Here is a 16810-nt window from a genome sequence, read left to right as displayed (position 1 = left end):
AGGTCATGGGAACCCATCTCTGCTGATTGGAGACCCCTCCCCACTGTCAAGGACTCTGTCAGTGCTGATCATGCTGCAGTGGCCCACTGGCCGCTTGGCCCCCTGGAAGTGGGCAGGTCTTCTGGTAGCTCCACACCTGTCTGCTGCTGGCTGCCATCTCTGCAGTTGCACTCATAGGGGACTTGTGGGCAGCCTCAGGGGATCACTGCTACATCCATACCTCTAGAACAGGGGCTAGCACACATGTGTGTCCAGCCTGCTGTAGAAGTGAGGTGAGACGTTCTTGTGAAGAGCTGGCTTTCGCCCTGTGCCCAGGATGCACCAGCAGTACCCTAGAGCCAGCTCTGCCTCGTTCCCAACCGTGGTGCACACCCAACGACGCTCCTGTGTTTGCACCATGGTAACAGAGGTCCCCTTCAGGTTGTCCTATAAAGGTGGGGTCACTATCAGGACACGACTGTATGCAGAAGAGATTTCTGGACCTTGTGGATAGTGCTGTCGTGAGCACAGATGTACACATGTGTCTTTGAGACTTCTTTGTATACATACCCAGTGTGGAATTGCAGGATCACATGATTATTCTAATGTTTTAAGGGACTGTCATGATTCCCACAGTGGCTGCACTATGTTGCATTCCCACAGCAACGTGCAAGAGTTCCGGTTTCTCCATATCCTCACCAATACTTGTGTTCTGGTTTTTTTTTTGGTAGTAACCACCCTGATGGGTTTGGGGAGGTTGGGAAGTGGTTTTTGCTTTTTAACCCCATTTTCACACAGGTATTAAGTATCATTTGCCTTCAGCACCAAATCCATTTTTACCATCAAGGATCTGCAAATCCCCAGAGGTGTGCCCCGCTGCACTGGTGACTGGAGATAGAGGCAGGGCACTCAGAGCAGGAAGAACCACGCAGCCAGTGGTCTTATTGCTGTCCTTGGGACAGAGTGCTGGAGGGTGCCCCTCACACTTGCCTCAGGCAGTTTCAGGACCTGACTGTGGCCGCCCTGATCATCCTGAACTGTCAGATCTCAGCTCCCTCCTCCCCAGGGTCCTGTCTGCAGATCTCCAGGCTTAGTCAGTGTTACAGTTCCACTCTCTGGTAAAAATGACCCAATCCATTATGTGATAGTAAATTTAAATAATACTGCTTGTTAAAACGTGTTCTCTGAATGAAGAGAACCCCCAAACAAGCTTTGTGTGAGCAACATGGGTGTTTATTCACCTGGGTGCGGGCCCGTTGAGTCCGAAAGAGAGTCAGGGGAGGGCGGAGGAATAGGAGTTGGTTTTAAAGGTTTGGGGGACGCAGTAGAAAGTTACAGAAGTTGCAGTTTAGGGTGTTTCTTTGCAAGCTGGGAGGGGGTCATAGGGTTGACCAAGGTCGGTTACAAAGTCCAATGGCCTTGTCAATTGAGACCGGAATAAGAAACGATAGAAGAATGTCTCGTTAGTTAGGTGTTGCAGGGGTTGATCATTTCTTTCAGGAACTCATCTGGGCTGTACGCGCGGGCCACAGAGGTTACCGTGCCGTTTGTGGTGTGGTCAGTCGGCCTAAAAGATCTTACACTACTTACATAAGTAGTTAACATGTATTGTGCTGAGCAGTGTTATAAATAATCCAGGTACCTTTTGCAGCCGACTCTGTCTTGCAGATGGAAGTCGAGGGGCAGAGGGCTAAGTGGCCAGCCCAGGGCTGCACAGCTGGTAAGGGTGAGCCCAGAGCGTGCACCTGTGCCACCAGGCTCCTGTGCTGTGTAAACACACTTCTCCTGGGGGAACAGATGGCCAGGTCAGGGCTTGTCATAGCAGAGCAGCACAGAAGGGAAGATGCACTAAGGTATGAACACAGAGATGAAGACAGCATAGATGAACTAGAGCTCATATTAGGGTCTTGACTGTGGATCCCAGTCCAGCCAAGGGGGAGGGGCTGGGAACATGTCCTTGAGGATGGCAGGAATGTGCTCTGGAGGCTTCAGGGCCACTTTCTTTTTTGCTGGGGTGAAACCATCAAAAGAGAGAATCTTGCTGGGTACAGTGGCTCACACCTGTAATCACAGTGCTATGGGAGGATCACTTGAGCCTAGGAATTCAAGGCCAGCCTGGGCAACATAGCAAGACCCCATCTCTACAAAAAATAAAAAATTAGCTGGGCATGATGGCTCACACCTATAGTCCTAGCTACTCAGGAGGCTGTGGTGGGAGGATCACTTGAGCCCAGGAGTTCGAGGCTGCAGTAAGCTATGATTACACCATTGCATTTCTGCCTGTGTGACAGAGTGAGACCCTGTCTCAAAAAAAAAAAAAAAAAAAAAAAAGAGAGAGAATCTGGGGAAATTGCTGTTGTTTCGAAACAATATAGTTGTTTGTGAGAACAATACTGAAAAATGCCTCCAGTAAAAAAATTTCAGATACAGGAAAGTTCAAAGAAGGTATTTAAAATGCCCCTAAAATTCCACCTCCCAGAATTAGTTCTGGCATTTTGGTGTCCCTTCTCCTGGAGGTGGCTCTGCCTGCGTTCGTGGGTGGTGTTCTAGCCAGCCCTGGGTGTGCCCTTGCTGGCTGGCTCACCCGCAGGAACAGGTGCAGGAGCCGCCAGGGTGAGGAGTCAGCCTGGGAGTGAGCCGGGAACGTGCTGGCCAGGCCATTCCCTGGGTGTGGCCTTTCATGACTGGTTTTTTTTTACGTGAGTAAGCTTGCTCTTAAGTGCTGTTTTATCTTCTCCACTTTGCATTTAATAGAATGTTTATCTGTACTTGTCAGTAAACATCGATAGGCGTGGATTGTACTCCCTGTGTAGCATGCTATAGTACTATTATTAATTTAACCTGTTTCTGATGGGTCGATATTTGTTTTTTCTTCCCCCCCTAGCCCCAGATGGAGTCTCACTCTGTCTCCCAGGCTGGATTGCAGTGGTGCAACCTTCGCTCACTGCAAACTCTGCCTCCCAGGTTCAGGCGATTCTCCTGTCTCAGCATCCCTGTAGCTGAGACTACCGTCACCCTGTCGCTGAGATTATAGGTGCCCGCCACCACCCTCAGCTAATTTTTGTATTTTTAGTAGAGACGAGTTTCTCTACTAAACCCCAATCTTGACCTCTTGACCTCAGGTCATCTGCCCTCCTCGGCCTCCCGAAGTGCTGGGATTGCAGCTGTGAGCCACCACGCCTGGCCTATCTGATGGCGCATATTTGGATGACAGATTTTTAGGGCACATGGAGATAAACATCCCTGGACAGGGCATCCCTCTGAGCTTGTGAAGTTGCTGAGGCCCCGGAAATATGCCTGCTAGACTGCAGACATCAGAGGCCGGTTTCCGCCTCCCCAGTGACTGTGGCTGGGAAGATGTGGACTGTTCATCCTCCCAGCCTGGCTGCTGCCCCTGTGCAGGCTCCTGTCCTGGGTGGGTTTTGCATCTGGACAGTAGCCACCCCTAAAGAGGCAGTCAGTCACTTGTCTCCCACTGAAGCTTGAAGGGCATCTAACTCACCCAGTAAGCGCGGTCCAGGCCCTTTGACATGGTGTGTGTGATGGGGGTTGCTGTCTGGAGGGTTTACTCTTCAGCTGCTGGGGAGCAGGGGCGGATGCTTTGAGTTTCTGGCCTGCAAGTGGGAGAGTATTCCTGAAAACTTCCTCCTAGTTCTGAATTTTTTTTTTTTTTGAGACAGAGTTTTGCTCTTGTTGCCCAGGCTTGAGTGCAATGGCACAATCTCGGCTCACACAGCCTCTGCCTCTCAGGTTCAAGTGATTCTCTGCCCTCAGCCTCCAGAGTAGCTGGGATTACAGGCATGCACCTCCATGCCTGGCTAATTTTGTATTTTTAGTAGAGACAGGGTTTCTCCATGTTGGTCAGGCTGGTCTCAAACTCCCGACCTCAGGCGATCCAGCCACATCGGCCTTCCAAAATGATGGGATTACAGGTGTGAACCACCGTGCCCAGCCCTAGTTCTGAAGTTTTGTGGTGTATGTTCGGACTGTCTAGTAATTCCGTTCCCTGTGTGAAATATTTCCAGAACTTTCTGTCATCTGCAGATGCTTTGGGCATGACTTGCCATCCCACCCTGACGTCTGTCGTCCTCAGCCAGGATTGTGACTGCTCCTACCCACAGGGCTGCCCATCAGGGTTAAGCAGGCACTTTGGAGGCTTTGGTACAGGTTTACAGAGTTTTTAATGAGATTTTCTTGTTATTTGCATTTTCAGAGTGCCGCTGTTTGACACAGCTTGACCCCAGACAGAAACCCACACCTGCATTCTTCTGAGCACGTAACTGACCGCTCCTCATCCAGCACATGGACTTCAGTTTGTGAACTGCTTAATTGTTGTGCTTCTTTTTAAAGCTAGCAAAAAATTATTGCACCACACACTCTGGAATGACCTGTTAGCAGCATGCACTTCTCTGGAACAGCCTACTTCCTGGGCTTCCAGAGGCCGGGTACGTCCCTTGGCCACTGTGACCCGGCTGGGGCCCAGGAACCTGCTCTTCATGAAGTGCCCACCAGGCTCCTAGCTTGAGGTGAACTTGAGATTCTGTTAAGAACCGGATTTGAACGAGCGCAGCTCAGCCCAGGTGTGCTCAGGAACTGGCTTTGATCCACCTGGGTTTGTCTCTGATGCGGGGTGGGGAACTTTGCTTTCCAGACCTTTGGTGTCAGACACTGCCCCCTACCCGCCAGTGCTGATACAGCTTCTGGAAGTTTCCAAACCTTACCTTCTTATCTGCAAAAGAGAGATGGTGACAGTAATAGGTCCTAGCTCCTAGAGCAGCGGGAAGGGTTCCTGTAAGAAGCTGGCACCTGCCTGGGGTGTGATATGCTCAGGAGACAGCAGCTGCCGCCCCCACCGGCGCCTGCCACTGTTGCTGGTCTTGACCGCATTGTTGCTGGGTGACCTGAATTACCGTCTTCACAGCTCCCTCTCCTGAACCCAAGAAGGCGCTCGCCCTGATGGGGATGTGGATGCTCCCCTAGATGTTGTCTGCTTTGGGTGAAGCTAAGATTAGAGGCTTCCTGGTATCCAGAGTGAGCCGAGATGGTGGCCGGCGTGGTATAGCTCCTGGGGGTGGGCTGGGGAGGACTGGCTGGGCAGGGAGGATATGAGAGCCAGGCCATATGCCACTTCTGTCCAGTGCCCATGCTCAGGCTGCCCCATGGGTGACCTGCATTTGGGGAAGGAGCTGGGGCCCTGATTGACTCCACACTATTGGACCCATTGTTTAGTGGGCCTGTGACCTAAGGCCAGGAGTGAGTGTGGAAGGGGAGACCCCCTCCAGAGACCCATGTCCATCTTCTGTGTCTTCTGGACCTCTGGAACAGTCATGCAGAGCTGCAGCGGTGTGGTTGGCAGGGTCCAGGGGTGCTGAAGGACCCAGTGGGCAGAGCCCCAGAGAAGCCTTGTGCTGACTGCTGACAAGGTGGTGATGGGGACGAAGTGGCTGCTTGCTTGCATACTTTCCCATGGCCAGTCCACACTGAGATCTGGTTTTTTGCTGTTCTGGGGGGCATCTGTCACCCTGCCCCAGGAGATGGGTGTGCTCCATGGTCCTGTAGGCGGGGCTGGGGACCATTGCCCCAGTGCAGGAGAAAGCACTGTCTTGAGGTGGTGGGCCAGGCCATGTGCAGAGTGGCCGGGAGCTGGCCTGCGCCACGTGACCTTAAGTAGATTCCGTGCCTGTGCCTCACTCTCATCCTGCCTGTGATGAAGGGGCTGGTTTCTTGTGCTTCTGAGTTCCTGCAACTGGATGTCTATAGCCCTGAGATTCATGCAGGCTGCGATGGAGGATGTGTGCCTCCCCTCTGCTGCCCGCCTGGCACCCTCTCCAGTGGCTGGGGTGTGGCACTGGGCTCTCGGCAGGTCGTACGGGTCTTACCCTCGTCCCTCCGGTTCAGGTTCCCTGCAGGGACTATGTTTGGGCACTGCTGGGCAGCACTGAATGTGAGGCCCAGAAAGAAGCTGCATGGGCCTTGGCAGGGGCCGGCTGGAGCTGGTGGCCAGTGGTGGTCCTGAACTTGTGACCACTGAGAGGGTTGGGAAGAGCCTGCCCAGGAAATTGTTCAGTGCGGGGGCTATATCCCTCCATAACAGGTCAGCTGTGGTCAGACGGACAGCAGCATGCCCTCAGTGACACATGCCGGTGAGAAGGGCCTGGGGGTTGGAGCCAACGTCTTAGGTCAGCCCTAAGCCATCCACGCCTACAGAGCAGAGCCCACCCCTCAGAGCCAGGCCCACCCCTCAGAGCCAGGCGGGCCTTCGACTCTACTGGTGAGTGCATCCCTAGGGGAAATACGCCTCCTTCCTGGGCCCTACAAGAGACAGAGCAATGGCCAGGTAGCCCCTCCGCTGGAGCTCTCAGACCTGAAGATGACTGTGTGTGGGACAGTGAGTGACGATGACTCACCAGCTCTCCTCCCCATGTGTGACCCACCACGTTGCACACATTCTGAATCATGTGGAAGGTGACACACTGCTTGGAAAATGAGAACCCCCACATGCAGTGGAACTGGCTTCCTGCGGGAAGGACAGACATTAGCATGGGGCTCTGCGGGGCCAGAGACTCTTAGGCTTTGGCGCTTTGAAGTCAGCCCAGCTAAATTCCACTTGCAGGTGCTGCTGACCTGGGGGTGGAGAGGGGCTTCCAGGTGAATAGGACCAGGTTCCTGTTAGCAGTGCAGGTGAGGTCTGTTCCTATTCGGAGGCTGCAGAGTGAATCCTGAAATTCACTTGAATTACCTCACTTGACTACCTCAGTGGGGAATTCCTACCTGGGCTCTGTTCACACTGAGAGGACAGCAGAGGTCACCCACCAGGCCCCGGATGTCTCAGGGAGGCCGGGGCTGTGGTTTTCTGATACAAGCATCACACTGGGGTCACACTGCCTCCTTAGTCCATATGCATTTGACCCTCTTCCAGCATCAACAGCAATTTGGGGTAGGATGGACCTGAGTGACTGGCTGTGTCATTTTAGGCTGCCCCCCGCTTCTGACTTCCCAGGAAGGGAATTGAGGAGCTGCCTCACTTGGACTGGAAGTATCTGAAAGAGAGAAGAAGAAATATCAGTTCCCTTGCACTGCAAGGGAGGACGGATTTAGTGAGCTGAACTTGGGGATTGATTATAATTCATTAGAGAAGAGTGAATCAACCTCTGACCCAATACTGGACTCATGACATTCAGCGAGAGGGTCATTTGGTGATTTGAAAATAGATATTGATTGAAATTCTGGCCATCCACATGGGCAGTAATTGTCTTAGTGGCAAGGGAAGAACTCACTGGGGACAGGCTTAGGTCTTTGCAGGGAGCAGGTGTGGCCTGCAGTGTTTGCTTCTTACCATCATAGCCTGGTGTTGTGGTTGTCATGTTGTCTATTTTTTAGCACTTTCGTGACACTGGTCACCTGCCCATAGTGACCACTTGGTCCACTGTTGATGGGAAGTGAGTTGGCTTGGTTTGAATATGGTTAAGAAGTAGCAGAGTCTCAAAATAATGAGCTTAGTTGAAGTTGCTTCCTCTGATACTGAGGTCAGTACCTTAAACTCTGACCTTGAGATGGGAACAGACAGCCCCAGATGATGCAATGGCGAGCTTCCTGTTGTTTGCCACCAGGAGTGAGGCAAAGCTGGGGCCTTTGCAGAGCTCTGGCTGGAGCTTGGGGTTCTCTGGTGGGTTTGCCACGCTGGAGCTAAGGCTGGCAAAAGCCATGTCCTGGGGAGGAGGCCTGGATCGTGAGGGAGAGCCTCCTGGTGACTCAGGACTCCGCCGACTCTATTCTGGTTATGAGCTGTGGTCATGCTGGCCTAACTTTGTAATTGTAGTATATATATTTAAGGAATCACTAAAGATGAAAGCAAGGACAGTGGCATTTGGTGGTTTTGAGACTTAAAAAAGAAATTCCCACTTGGACTGGGGCCCGTCCTGAGGCATTTGGGCCTGCACCGTGGCAGAGCAGGGAGGCCTCTGTTGCCTTTGCAGCTGGACTGAGTCTGGGGGCAGCAGGGGAGGAAGATCCTGGCCTGGAGGAGGTCCAGTCCCCTGGAGAAACTGCATGTGCTCTCCCTGTGGACACTTGGTGGGGACCAGGATGCCTCTGGGTGCCAGGCACCTCCCCAGTCCACCCATAGTCCTGAACCAGCTCAGGGTTCCAGATGGTTCCGGCAGATTCTGCAATGTCTTCACCGCTGGCAGATGGCAAGGAGAAGGAGCCATTGTTTCTGAAGGACCTGTTTCTGCCCTGGTGTCCCTGGAGGAGGAAGGTGCTGGCCCAGGGCAGGTGGAGCCTCAGCACAGCTGGAGAGCACTGCACCAATCATGGTCCTAGGGTCACTGCAGGACCTGGAAGGGAGGGCGTCTCAGCTCTCTCAGTGGTTCTAGATGATTGTTGCATTTTTCTGAGCCCGTTTTTTCTCCTCCCAGCAGTGCCGTAAAACCTGTCTCCAGGGGGGCATGCTGGGGGAGGGGGGTGAATGAACAGCGGGTGGGGACACAGGGTTGAGCTTTTGGGATTCCTGCCCCCGATGTCGAGGCAACAGGCTTGTAGGTTGTCCTTGCCCAGGCCTCTCGAACACTGGGATTCAGTCAGGTCTCAGCTCTGACGGTTAGTGAGGAGGCCGCCAGGGAGCTGTGGACATGGGAGGCATGGGCCGCCCCTTCCCCGCTGTTAGGGCCATGTGCACTTCAAGGTGACTCACAGCCTGACCCTTGCCGAATCCAGTAGAACAGTCGCCTTCTCACCTTTGCCTTGTGGCGGATGTTTGTTATTCTTCCTGCTTACATTTTCCGTGAGTGAAGACCAGCTGAGGGGAGGCATCTGTTCCCAGAGGGCAGGCCTGAGGTTGCCCTGGCCTTCGAGCTGAGCCACAGTGGACAGCCAGGATTTCAGTGGGTGGGTGTTGGGGGTGGACTGGGGACATACCTGGCAGAGGCGGCACGGCTTGGGTGACACTGGGAAAGGCAGAAAATCTGGCAGGTGCAGGCCGGTTCTCAGTCCTGGCTGCTGGTCACATGGGCTGCTCTGAAACCAGACAGACCCTGGCCTCACTTGGGAGCTGCTAAATCGGAATATTTGGGGGGCTAGGACAAGATAGGTGGTGTATTCTCGATGTTCCACAGAAAGAGTGGAAAAGGCACATATATCGAGTTGTAGGGCTTCCTTTTAGGGCACTAGATTGGGGGCTGGGACCTGACTCTACAAGTCCTGGAGAGAAACAGGGGGCTTTGGAGCGAGAGAATAGTACGATGCAAGCTGCCTTGTAAGAAATAAGCATGACAGCTGGGTGTAGGGGGAAACGGGGGCCTGGGGCACAAGGGCTTTAAGAAGATGGGGCTTAGACTGTGGTCATTCCCTTACAGGTAGCGGAAGCCAGGTGGAGGCCTTACAGGAGGGATGGTGGTATGAACCATGAGTGTGAGGGAAGCAGGGGACATTGGGCAAGGTGGGGGGAGGACAGGAAGAGGGTGCCCAGGGGCCCAAAGCCAGGCAGCACCCGGTGAGGAAGGTGATTAGAAGGGTTTGAGAAGGGTCCTGATCAGAGAAAGGAAACACTCAGGAATTAAGGGGGCAGGGTTCTGAAGAAAGGGGCTTGAAGGAATTTGGAGTCAGGGGATGGAAGCATCTTGGATTTAAATCATTTCAGGCTCATTGAGCTGAGGTTAGCAGTAAAAGCTGATGTGGTGGTCATGGGCTTTAGAAAGAAACTTTAGATTTAGGCATAAATCACAGAGTTGAACCATTGTGGTTTGGGCCGCCATTATGGGGATAGTGCCAGTTTGTTGCTTGTTCGTAATATTGTGTTTAACATCCTTGCCTTACAAGCCCTTATTTGTGCAGTTTCGTCTCTGGTGGTAGGACTGTCTCCTGTCCTCTCCCAGGGAAGTAGCTGAGGGGAGGAGGAGGTGCTGAGGGAGTAGTGGAGGGAGGAGAGATGCTGGGGGAGTAGCCGGGGAAGGTGAACTACTGAGGGAGTAGCTGAGAAAGGGGAGGTGCTGAGGGAGTAGCTGAGGGAGAGGAGGTGCTGAGGGAGTAGCTGAGGGAGGGGAGGTGCTGAGGGAGTAGAGGAAGGAAAGGAGGTGCTGAGAGAGGGGAGATGCTGAGGGAGTACCTAAGGGAGTAGAGGTGCTGAGGGAATAGTGGAGGTGCTGAGGGAGTAGCGGAGGAAAGGGAGGTGCTGAGAGAGTAGTGGAGGAAAGGGAGGTGCTGAGAGAGTAGTGGAGGGAAGGGAGGTGCTGAGAGAGTAGTGGAGGGAAGGGAGGTGCTGAGGGAGTAGCTGAGGGAGGGGAGGTGCTGAGAGAGTAGCGGAGGGAGGGGAGGTGCTGAGAGAGTAGCGGAGGGAGGGGAGGTGCTGAGGGAGTAGCGGAGGGAAGGGAGGTGCTGAGGGAGTAGTGGAGGGAAGGGAGGTGCTGAGGGAGTAGCTGAGTGAGGGGAGGTGCTGAGAGAGTAGTGAAGGGAGGGGAGGTGCTGAGAGAGTAGTGGAGGGAAGGGAGGTGCTGAGGGAGTAGCTGAGGGAGGGGAGGTGCTGAGAGAGCAGTGGAGGGAGGGGAGGTGCTGAGGGAGTAGTGGAGGGAAGGGAGGTGCTGAGGGAGTAGTGGAGGGAGGGGAGGTGCTGAGGGAGTAGCTGAGGGAGAGGAGGTGCTAAGGGAGTAGTGGAGGGAAGGGAGGTGCTGAGGGAGTAGTGGAGGGAAGGGAGGTGCTGAGGGAGTAGCTGAGGGAGGGGAGGTGCTGAGGCAGTAGCTGAGGAATAGGAAGGGGCAGAGGCCTATTCTAGGTAACACAACTGGGACGTGGCATCATGGGAATCTAAACCAGGCAGGTTGGCCTCGCAGCTGGTACTGCAGCCACCACAATATACTTCCTCCACAGTTGGGGGAGAAATTAATAAGCAATTAAGGTTTCTAATAGGCTTGAAAGAAGCATAAAAAATGTTTGAGCTAGGTGACTTGTGTTTTATAGCAAAGACTGTATTACTTTGCAAAAATGATTTCAGCTCAACTGACTGGAAATTTTAGAAGAGAGTCAAATGAAAATAAATCATTCAAATTATGTGTGATTCTTTCCCTTCCCGGTACAAAGGAAGCAAACCTGTCAGTGTGATCAGCAGAAGCTCTGAGCCTCTGTTCAAGAAAGGCAAGACAATAACACATTGCTGGCAGTCTCTAAAAAGGTTATACAGGTTATAACGACTATTAAAGTAAGATCCCAGCACTTGTGTCTTCTGTACTAACGTTACTAAGAGGTTTCATCAAGATGGAAATTTCATCAACAGCAGACAGACATGATGGAGCCACAGGATCTCCCCTGAGACCATCTCCCAGTACCCTCTGTGTGGTGCCCAGACTTCTATAACATCACCGTGAATGTTCCCGACAGAAAAGGTTCTTGTCCAGGTAATGCTGGTGGTTAAAGAAAAATGAATTGTAAGTGGAATTACAATTGGAAAGGATCTGAATGTCCCACATTATCATATTTGATTATGTAATATTGCGCAGCCGGGACAGGCTGCTGAGGGCACCATATAAGAAACAGCGCGGGGGTGTGCACGTGTGGTGGGGCAGAAATACACAGGACCAGGATGCGACGCGCATGGGCTCTACCCCTCCAGCAGCCCGCAGGCTCCAGCCCGTTTCTTGGACTTCAGGTCCCACCTTCTATGTTACAGAGCCAGCAGGCCCCCGCAACACCTGCCCACCTGTGCGGTTGCTGTGGCCTGCCCTCCCCAAGCCAAAGACCAGGGACTGGGAGTCAACAGTCTTCGTCTGACTCACACCTTCACCCCACGCCCTCCAGAAGTGAGTGTTGAATAAATGAGTCAGAGTTTCTTAGAATGAGGAATTCCAACAAAATGCCAGTCAGACCAGAAACGTATGTCTGTCTGATGTTCTTGAAAATTTCCATTCTGGTGAAATCTTCCTCTTAAAGTTAGTACAGAAGACACCGTGCTGGGGTCTTATTTTAATCAGTGTTACAACCTGTATAACCTTTTTAGAGATACGTAGGAATGTGTTCTCTTGCCCTTCTTGAATTTTTCAAATTTTCTATAGTTAACTGTATTTTACTTTTGATATCAGACTTAAAATATTTTAGTTAGAAACCACGTGCTTAAGGAAAGAATTTGAATAGTTCTAAAGAATCCAAATCGTGAAAAATAAAGCACACTCATTTCACAGGTCAAATTCTCTTCATAGGCATCCCCTGCCAGCAGGTTCTTGATTAAATTGTGATCTTTGGAATTATCCTTCCGATGAACCTGTGTGTACACCCATTCACACACTCACACATGGCCATACACCATGTGCCTGCACAGATGGGAACATACCACACACGTTTTTGGGAACCCCAGTTTTACTGATCAGTGGATCTGGAGTGCCCTTACATACAATTGCAGCGTTATGCTTTTTAACAGTTGCATAATGTTCCATCCTCTGGAATGTACCATAATTTGTATACAAAAGTTCTATGCTATATCTGTGTGTACCCATGTACACAAACACACACACACACACTGATGGACTTCTGGGTGTCTTTGGAGTTTACCTGTTGAATAGCCTTGTACCAGTCATGTCACACACATGGGGTATATCCACACTGCATTCTTGGTAGAGAACTGCAGGGTCAGAGGTTCTGGAAATAGCTTTTTGGGAGATGTTGGCCTACAGGGCATGGGAACATGTCCTCCAGGCCCTCCCTGTGCACTTTGTAGCCAGCCTTAATCAGCTGCCCTGCTCAGCAGAGTGTAGTGGCATTGTGTTGTAATATGCGTGCCCACTCAGTCGGGGTGTGTGCTGGATTAACAATTTCAGTGGAGGGTCCCCCATTGCTCTTTGCCCCTGGAACTTCCTTACCTGCTTCTGGACCAGGATGAAGAGATTGAGCAGAAGAGGCTCACACCCCCCTCCCTGTCCACAGCCACAGCAGTGCTGCCTGTCTGTGTTCCTAAGCTCTGCTCCCAGGAGTCCATGGGGGCATCTTTGGACCTGAGCAAGCTCTGATCCCTTGTGTGTGCAGGAGGAGGCTGGTGGAGCCCCCAGTCCCTGGCAGTAGGGGACGTTTGATGTGCGAACAGCTGTACCCTGCTTGCTGTATCTCTCGGTCTTTGCTAGGCATGAGTAACTGGCTTCATTTCACAGGTGGTAAGAATGATAGTTAAAGCTTCCTAGTGCTTAAACAGCATCAGACACCTAGGAAAGCACAGGAAGCATTAACTATGATTAATAATGGATCCTTATAACACCTAAATGAGACAGGCACTATTAGTATGCCCACTTTTTTGTGAGGAAACAGAGGCTCAGAGAGGCTCAGTAACTTCCCCCAGGAACATACAGCTTGGGGAAGGTAGGACTGGAACCCAGCTTCCTCTGATTGTAGAGCCCCTTGCTCTTGCTTCAACCCACCTGTGTCTTGTCTGTGTGCTGAAGAACACCTGGTCCCTGCTTAGGGAGGATGCCCGGAAGGCGAGGTCATGTCTGCAGGATGGAGGCCAGATGAAGGCGCTACCTGTGGCTCTCTGGCTGCTGCCATCAGCGGCCACTAAATACCTGGGTGTTGGAGCCCCACACTCTCCTTCAGTATTGGGGGTGCACCAGGAGAGGGTGTGAAGGCCATGAGAGGGAAATGCTTTTCTCTCTTCTGATTAATTTCATTGCTTTTTGGTGAATGGGCCATTGGATTCTTTTTACCTGTGCTGTCAGGAGTGGGGAGGTGCGAGTTGAAACAGCAGGATGAGTAATTACATGAGAAGTGTGAGTTTGCATTCTTCAGCAGGGTAACTAATAACTGGGGGGTTTCATGCTGAGGAAGAAGCAGCAAACTGTGTTCGTGTAGAGTGAAAGCAATGTGGGGCCGGGGTATGGGCAGTTCACTAAGGAAGGAAGGATGTTCCCCTTTAGGAATCTTGGGGCTGGCAGCTGTTTTTGGAGGCTAGCTATGAACCCCAGCTGGGAAGCAGGGCACGAGGATGCCAGTGTTCAGGTGGAGTTGTTGGAGGCTGTTGAGATTAGACCCCAGACCTGCTGACATTTGTTGTTGGACGCTATAAAATTACCATGAATATGATACGTGTCATAAACCACAAGAGGAGCAGTTGTGAGTCTTTTTTATTCAAGTGAAAAAGACTTATTTCATTTCTAGAAAATAGAAGCTTTTCATTTGAAAATCCTTGATGTTCACATTATTTACCTAAACCTCTTATTTATTTATAAATCCCTGCCTTTTTTTTGCCTTGAACTGTTTCTGGCACAGTCCCCAGGTAGCCACTGTCCCCTCTGTCTCCTGTGTGACAGGAAAGCCTCGTGGGAACAAGTGATATGACACTTTGCAGGTGCCCACAACAGTGTGGGGTTCCCTCTTTGCTTGTCCAGCAGTTGTGTCCAAATGCCCAGCCCTGCCCTGGGAGTTTCAACAGGAAATATCGGTGTTAGGTCCTGGATAGATGCGGCCTTTTCCAGGATTCTCATAGCCGCTCCTGTGAACATACTTTTGCTTATAAAATTGGCTGTAAGAGGTATCCGCTGCTGGAGAGAAGACCCTAGAATCAGCCTCTGGAAGCTTCGCTGTGGTGGGGCCTGATGAATTGTGATTGTTTCTGATCCCTGTCCTGGTGGCTCCTTTGCTAACTCCAGGTGCCTGCTCCGGGTTCAGAGGATGTGTCGGCCCCCAGGGGTTAGGGGACTGGACGTTGTGTGCCTGAATGGCCGTGTTTAAGGTCCTGCTCCCTGGAGAGGCGTGTGCAGGGCATCTGTAGAGGAGGAAGCTGTCCGGTGAGGGGCCTGGGTGGGAGGGATGGGGGCTTTAAACCTGGGTTTCCAGGGAGAGCCGCCTCCTTCCCAGCTGGCTTCAAAAAAAGCCGTGGTCTTATAAGCTCTGAAAGCAAAAGGAAAACAACAAAAAAGAAACCCTCTGCACCACGGAATATGCTGGAGTCTGATTCTGAGGTTTATGTCGCTCCTGTATTAATAGAATCATGGAGGGATCAGGGTCGGCTCCGAATGTCTGTAGTCCTGCACATGGCTCTGGTTTTGTGATTCTGATTCTCTTGATCTAATTGTTGGTGCTGTTACTGCACCCTGCAGTCCCTATCTTGAGGCTGCTCTCCCACACTACAGAGGAGTGACAGCCACACTATGAAAATCTTGCCATACCACAGTGGACATCCTTCTGTTTGGCTGAAAACCAACTATCCAAAAATAAAGGAAGATGAAGAGCTCTTTGGTTCTTGTAATTATGCTACATGTGTTTCTGCTTTTTCCTTGTTTGCTTTATGAAGATAAATATTAAAGGATAAATATCTGGAGCTAATAGACAATTAGATGGTGGTTTTTGTTTCACGGGCTCTGCTAACTGAAATGACTTATTGTGCAAGAAAGTGCACCTGGTCGGGTCCTGGGGCTCATCTCCAGCACTGGGTGATGGGCTGGGCTGCACTTCCCCTCTGTTTGTGGGTGGGTGATTGCACAGCCCCTCCCTCCTGTCTGCCCCAGCGCTGTCTTCCCCAGCACGTACAAGCCAGGCAGATCCTGGGTTTAAGGAAGTCTAGAAGTTTTAGAAAACTCACAATAATTTGTTTTCAGTGCATTTCCAGGAACGTTGCTGAGTTTAAGTGGATGGACAGTTTAAGGGCTTAAACAGCCTTATTTCCTATTATTTCCACAGCAAAGATTTCTGAAGACGTCTTTCTAGAAGTGACTGGAAAATTTCAAGAGGCGTAAGATACAGGTAAAGCCACTTTATTCATGATTTGTAATTTCAATTGAGCAGAGTTGATAACGTGTAGAGGCCTCAGTTGGGTCTGGCAGGTGGTTGGTTGCTTGGTCTCTTAGTCCCTGTGTATCCCATGGGGCAAAGCTTCAGACTTGGCTGCCGTCCCTTGGGCTCAGCAGTGGGGAGGTGGGGGCTGGGCACCGGCAGGGATGGCCTGTCTCTGTTCCTGTCCTCCCACTGCTTGTCCCTGCTCCCGCTCCCCGTATCCTTCCCTGCTCTCTCGGCTTCTCCTCCTGCTGGGTCTTGGGCTTATGGCAGCTCTGTGGCTGATGGCCCCTGGCGTCCACACCAGAAAGCTTGCTTTCTTCTTTTGGAGGGTGCAGGGAGGTGGTTGGTAAGGTGTGGTGTAATGAGAGGGCTCTCCAGGTCACCCTTCTCAGATTTGGGCCATTTTTGTGATTAATCTTGATTTGGGCCCATTCCAAGCCAGGCATTTTCACTTTCAAAGGAGAGAGAAATAACCAGCTTAATTTGTAAAAACAAAAGTGAAACCCCCATTTTCTTCATCGTTTTCATATTACTCAAGTATGATGAATGGGCCCCACAAGGCTTTTGATTCTGCTGGCTTTTAAAGAGTCCTGCTGCCAGCGTAGATGGTCATGGTTCCTATGCCTGGGACCGTGATGAGAACACATCTTGCCAGTTTGATAGGGCGGCTTTAATTAGCACAGCGTTTCTGCTAGGGCGACAGCTCTTTCTGTGCTTACCGGCTAGATGTATTATCTGGTCCATTGGGATGGGAGCTCTGTTTTCTTACATTTGTTAGATCACTTTATTTATTAGGAATTGACACTTGTGTTACAAGTATTTTTTGTTAGTTTTTTTCCTTCCTTAAGTCACTTGTCTTTGAGTTTTGCTTTTTGTTAATCTCTTCATTAAAAAACATTTTGGAATCTTTAGCTATAAGGTAATTGAAAGTAGGGACAATTTTATCTACTCTGTGCTGTATTAAGTAGTAATAGAGTTCCAGTGTGAGAGCCCAGGGGGACTGGCTCCTTCTGTTAATTTTTACTTTGCTGTCACAAAAACCATGAAGCATATATGGGGAAAAGAAGCCACTTCTCATTTTTTATGTAAA

The 16810-nt window shown here is 51.1% G+C and overlaps 1 protein-coding gene across 10 annotated transcripts in view; it reads left to right on the top strand.

The window, feature by feature from the left end:
- The window catches only part of SEMA4D (semaphorin 4D), a 127636-nt gene that overhangs the window by 58643 nt on the left and 52183 nt on the right, over positions 1-16810 (top strand). For 4 of the 10 annotated variants that reach the window (XM_032260425.1, XM_032260419.1, XM_032260416.1 and 1 more), the window contains one exon: positions 15625-15687. The exons of 2 other annotated variants lie outside the window; for them this stretch is intronic. The gene's annotated coding sequence lies outside the window, so the exon portion shown is untranslated. Of the gene's footprint in view, positions 1-14850; positions 15688-16810 lie in introns of those variants that run through there. 4 more of the 10 variants (XM_032260423.1, XM_032260418.1, XM_032260427.1 and 1 more) reach the window with 4 other exon arrangements.

This window comes from Sapajus apella, unplaced genomic scaffold, assembly GCF_009761245.1.
Source record: "Sapajus apella isolate SASKATOON/1434 unplaced genomic scaffold, GSC_monkey_1.0 scaffold118, whole genome shotgun sequence".
NCBI lineage: Eukaryota > Metazoa > Chordata > Mammalia > Primates > Cebidae > Sapajus > Sapajus apella.
The sequence above is the reverse complement of the archived record's forward strand: the minus strand, read 5'-3'. Positions and strand labels throughout refer to the sequence as shown.